Below are 5,692 nucleotides of genomic sequence, written 5' to 3' on the forward strand. Positions count from 1 at the left end.
AGAGGGGGTTGTCTTGTGATAAGTATCCCAAAGGCAACTGGGTATTTTTGTTTTTGATACATTTTCCGTGTGCATTCATTCTGGTATGCAGTTGTTTGGTTTCTCCTACATATTTTCCATCAGGGCATTTAATGCAGTGGATGAAAGATATTACATTTCTGGGGATGCAGGTATAAGATGGTATGGTAAGAGGAATGGTAATCGTTCTGTTGTGGGGTGAAGTTATTGTGGGAGTGGTGGATATGTGTTGGCAAGTTTTACATTTCTTGTCCTGGCATGGTCTGGCTCTGGATCCATTCGGTGTGTTTTGGGCCATAGGAAGTTTGCTTCTGTTGATGAGATTGGCAAGGTTTGGTGCTCGTTTAAAGGGTAGGATGGGTGGTTCTGGGAAGATCTCTTTAAGAATTTGGTCTTCTCCTAATATAGGTTGCAGTTGTTTGAGGATTTTCCATATAGGTTCCAGGGAGGAATGGTATGTCATAACTAATGGTGTGTGATTTGTGAGGATTTTCTTTTTGTGCTGCAGCAATTCTTCACATGGTATCTGAGTGGCTTTTTCAAAAGTGTGATCTGTTTCTCTGGAGCAGTGTCCTTGTTGAATGAAAGCCTTCATGAGATTTGTGAGGTGACGGACACGGCTGTTTTTCTCAGTGCAGATTTGGTGGTATCAGAGAGCTTGGCTGTATATTACAGATTTCTTGGTGTAGTTAGGGTGATTGCTGGTTCTGTGTAGATATGTATGTTGGTCCAGGGGTTTCTTGTCTATGGTGGTTTGTATTTTACTATTCTGGGTATTGATTGTAGTGTCTAAAAAAGAAATGTTGGTGCTGGAGTATTCAAGAGAGAGCCTAATAGAGGGGTCATGATTATTGAACTTGTGATGGAAATCAATCGGGGATTACGGGTTTTCAGTCCAAATGATGAAGATATCTATATATCTTAAGTATAGCATGGGTTCGATGGTGTAGTTCTTGAGGAATTCTTCTTCTAGGTGGCCTGTAAAAAGTTTGGCAAAATGGGGGGGCATTTTGGTGCCCATAAGATGCCTGTTGTGCCTATGGTCTGGAGGAAGTGTTGGTTGTTGAAAGTGAACTTGTGTGTGAAGATGAAGTGTATAAGTTCAGTAATATCTTTGGGTCTGTACTCTGAGTTGTAGTCTTGCTCTTGTAGATATGTAAGGCAGGCTTGGATGCCATTCTGGTGTGGGATATTGGTATATAAGCTGGTAACATCCATGGTGACTAGGAGGGTATTGCTGGGAAGGTGGTCTGTGTTTTTAAATTTTCATAGAAAGTCTGTTGTATCTTGGACAAAACTCGGTCTTTGAGTGACAGGAGTTTTTAGGGTGGATTCAATGATACCTGATATTTTTTCAGTTAGGGTTCCATGGTTGTATATTATAGGTCTGCCAAGGTTTGTGGATTCCTTGTTTGTGGATTTTAGGAAGCATGTAAAAAGTTCCTGGGTTGGTGGGGGAATCAAGTTCTGTAGTTGTTTGTTGGGGGTTTTTTTTTTGGTTCAAATGCAAATGATTTGATGGTGGTTTTGAGTTTTAAGATGAAAAGGGGAGTTGGATCTTCCTCTCGTTTTTCATAGTAGGTGGTGTCAGAGAGTTGTCAGTTGGCTTCTGTTATGTAATCTCCATGGTTAAGGATAACTATAGCTCCTCCTTTATCTAACGGTTTTATTACTATTTGGTGATTGGATCTTAGAGATCCTATGGTGCTTCTCTCTGAGAGGGAGAGGTTATGGTGGCATTTGTTGATAGTTTCATTGTTCATTCTTTCCTTGAAGTGGTCAGCATAGCAGTCAAGGTTTGAATTTTGTCCATTGTGAGGTGTCCAATCTGATGGGGAGGGGGGCCCTAATCTTTTCCTCGATGTTGTCAAAGGATAAAGTATTGTTGGAAGCGGATTCATTTTGGTTGTGGAACTATTCCTCGAGACAGAGGTGTCGGAAAAATTCTTACAGTTCTCCACATTGTAGTACATTATTAGGGTATTTTTCCACACAGAAATTAAGACCTTTAGAGAGAACAGATTTTTTAGCTTTGGTAAATGTGTGAATGGAAAGTGATGATATTTGAGGGTTGGTTGCTTCTTTCAGTTTCATCGAGTGTGAGGTTGAAATGTTTTACGGTATTCTTGGTGCTTCTCTGACGGTTGTTTTGTTGCTGGGGAAGTTGTTTCCGTAGTAATTGGTTCCATTTCTTCTTTTTATGTTGGATGGATATTGTAAAAAATCTTTGTTAGTCTTTTTGTATGTCTTGTATAATATCTGGGAAGATATCTAGATTTATGTCTTTTAAGTGCATGTAATGATTTCCTTCTTGGGTTGAGCTCTTTTGGAGTAGGTTATATGAAGGAGATGATTTTTAAGTTTTTCTGAAGTTCTCTTGCATAGCTCTGAAGTATATTTGGAGGTGTGTCAGAGGATTGTAGATGTTCAGTTCTCTGTGAATGATGTTGTGTTAAACGTTAGTTATTCATAATGGAATCTGATTTTTTTTTCTTTTTAGGGAAATATAAGTTGCATTTAAAAATCTTACATTAAAGTACATTGTTTAATTTGCAAAATTAAGCTCCTGAAATGACAGATTTCTGACTCTTTGTGCAACCTTAATTGAGCCCCTTTGGGAACATCCATTATGACACTGTTTTTAATTACATGGTTCCGTATCATATTTTTCTACCAGCTGCCTTCTTCATCTAGTGGACAGACAAAGGGGCAGAATTAAGGCTGCATGGGCAACCATAAATCTGGTATTTCCTAGCTTTTAAGTTCTTGACTTTTAATGTAAACAATACTTTTAATTTTTACGTTTTATAAAATACGTACAATTCAGGAGAGATGCTGCATTGTAATCCTCTAAGCTTTGCTGTGCTGTTTTTCCTTTTGCCATTTAGGAAACTACACTTTCACAGGAAGAGGCAGTTTTGGAACAAATTAGTTCATACACGTGTCTTTCATACATCCATAGAGCCTCAGTCTAGTTCCTTTTCTGTAAATTTTTTTGCCCCCAAAATTCCTCCCACGGAGTCGCATAAAATCACAGAACATTTCTCATCTTGGAACTTTCTTACTGCAAAAATTTAAAAAGTGCATTTACCTAGGTTTGAGAGAGAAAATTAAGACGTTTTGTCAAAGTTCACTGTATATTAGAGAGAGCTAAATTTTTCATCAGCTCTGAGGTCAGAATCTGAGGTTGCATTCGACTGTTACCATTCAGGGTAGTCCAGGAAGAATCTAGAGACAGTTATAAAGAGAGAGCTACAACTGAACATAGTGATTCTAAATACTGTCTGAATATAGTCACTAGCTAGGTGAATATAAAGCAAATGATTTTTTAAAATATTTTAAACTCAAGGATAATGAAATTCTAACTGGCTCCAGGACTAATAGTTCCTTTTTAGAAGGTAAGTGACTACAATGGCTTTTAAACAGCTGACCTATTTGCAGTTCCTATACTTGGGAGTATATTGTACCACCCCCTTTCTGTTCCACATGACATCATAACCCCTTTTTTCTCCTTATCTTTTAGAAAAGGAGAACTGGCAGAGCATGAGAGGGGTAGGGGTGAAGAGGGGCTGTAACCTGCCTGTTCTCTTTGTATGTTGACAGTGAGAAATTCTTTCCTGGAAACTTCAGGGTGGTACAACCCCAAATAGCCCCTCATCTGGGCTCTGCTTAAATAGTATAATTAAGCTATTAAAAGTCTTTCTGTTTTTTTTTAAAAAAAGGATGCTATTACTTTTGGAGGCAAATATCTTGAGTTTTATCCTTTGAGCAGGGGGTTGGATTAGATGATGTCCTGAGGTTCCTTCCAACCCTCATTTTTCTTTGATTCTATGATTCTATGAATAGGGATATGTACTGCTTCAGGCTCTGGAGTTTACAATACTTTGGATTAGAACTGAGGAAATGCTATCTATCTTTGTCATCTTCTATAAGTAATCCTTTTGTTACCTGTGTCTTTTGGTTTGGTATTCAAGCCTCTTTAGTAAATACTAGCAACTTTGACTATTTACTCATTCTCCAACTTTTGGCATTTAAAAGTAGAATTAATGAACCCAGAACCTAGCACAGCTGTATATATTAATGAGTTACCAAGGTTTACTATGTAGCACTACACAAGGAGATTTTTATCTTTAAAGCAAGTTTAAATGTGTCATTTTATTCAAAGGTTGCATAAATTAGAGACAGCTAAATTAATGAGAGAGTATTTTACCTCAAAAGCATAAGACATTTTTCTCAACAGACATCTACAATATCACATGGAAATAAAATTAATAATTTTATGAGTTTCAGTAAATCCTTTTACTCCTATACTTGGGAGTGTATTGGATCACTACAACCAAAACCAAAATTTACAGATAAGTAAAAGTTATCTGCTTACAAGGAAATTAGTATTTCATATAATCATGGGTTCAATTGGTTGTTTTGTCCATGGTTGCTTCTTTAGATCAGAATAAATAGGCGATTCAGAGTAATCAACCAGTTTTTCAGTAATTTTATCCTTTAAGAAAATAACGTTGTTTCCACGTCCAAATTGCTAGTATCACTATCGAAAGTGTTTGTTTTGCTTGCATAGAAGAGAAGTATTATTGAATAATGGTATTTAGCAAGTTCTGACAAATACTTACTATGTAAGTTCTTTAGAAATGCTCCTAATTTTACTAGCTTCTGAATCAATCTTGCATAGTTTACAGCCTTCCTCTGTACAGCAGTGCAGCAGATCATTGTCTCCATTCATTGGTGCAGGACACAACTAAAAACATCCTTTGTCAATGCCCCATGTTTGAAGGTTGTGGGAGGTTTTTAGCTAGTCAGCTCTATTTTGACAGGAGTCTTTTCAGGCAGCCCTTCTGTGGCCAAGATTGAGCCAAACCATTTATTTTCAGTTCCTAATATGTAAAATGCATGAAATAGAAATAAAAGTGTAGGATTTACTGAAATTCATAAAATTATTAATTTTATTTCCATGTGATATTGTAGATCTCTGTTGAGAAAAATGTCTTATGCTTTTAAGGTAAAATACTCTCTCATTAATTTAGTTGTCCCTAATTTATGCAACCTTTGAATAAAATGAAACATTTAAGCTTACTTTAAAGATAACTGATCTCCTTGTGTAGTGCTACATAGTAAACCTTGGTAACTCATTAATATATATAGATGGTGCTGCCCAAATCTTTTGTTACATTTGTCTTTTCTTTCCCTGGGAAAGTGTACTGATATTTCTGTAATGAACTTGGTAAAGGTCCCTGTTCAGAGGGAGAGAAAAGATTTTTTTTCGTCCTAACCCCTTCCAGTGCTGTAATTAGAAAAGGCTTTGTTCTTGATGAGGGTTTGATGCAGAAAATCCTTGTTGCTAACAAGTATTTAAAATAGAGCTAATTAAATAGGAGGAGACTGGCAGAGTTTGTATGTTCCCGATGGTAAAACATGAAATTCATTTTAATCTTGTTGAAAAGAAAATATCCTAACAGGTTTTTGGCACTATCTAGACTTCTTTCATAATATTAAATAAGGAAGTTAATGAATTCAGTGTTTTAAAAAAATAGTATCTCATAGTCCCCTTGCCTTGATAGACTTAATATTTCAATTGTATTATTTCCAGGCCATCTAGTAAAGACTGAAAATACTATATAGGTTTTGGTGTAGGTTTTTGTTATGAACACCATATGTTTCATGA

At 36.4% G+C, this 5,692-nt stretch overlaps 1 protein-coding gene across 2 annotated transcripts in view; it reads left to right on the forward strand.

Annotated features, from left to right (window-relative positions):
- The window catches only part of INTU (inturned planar cell polarity protein), a 91,855-nt gene that overhangs the window by 46,561 nt on the left and 39,602 nt on the right, over window positions 1–5,692 (forward strand). The gene's annotated exons all lie outside the window — the stretch shown is intronic.

The sequence above is a fragment of the Crocodylus porosus genome, unplaced genomic scaffold (genome assembly GCF_001723895.1).
Source record: "Crocodylus porosus isolate Cpor-Errol unplaced genomic scaffold, CroPor_comp1, whole genome shotgun sequence".
Classification (NCBI taxonomy): domain Eukaryota; kingdom Metazoa; phylum Chordata; order Crocodylia; family Crocodylidae; genus Crocodylus; species Crocodylus porosus.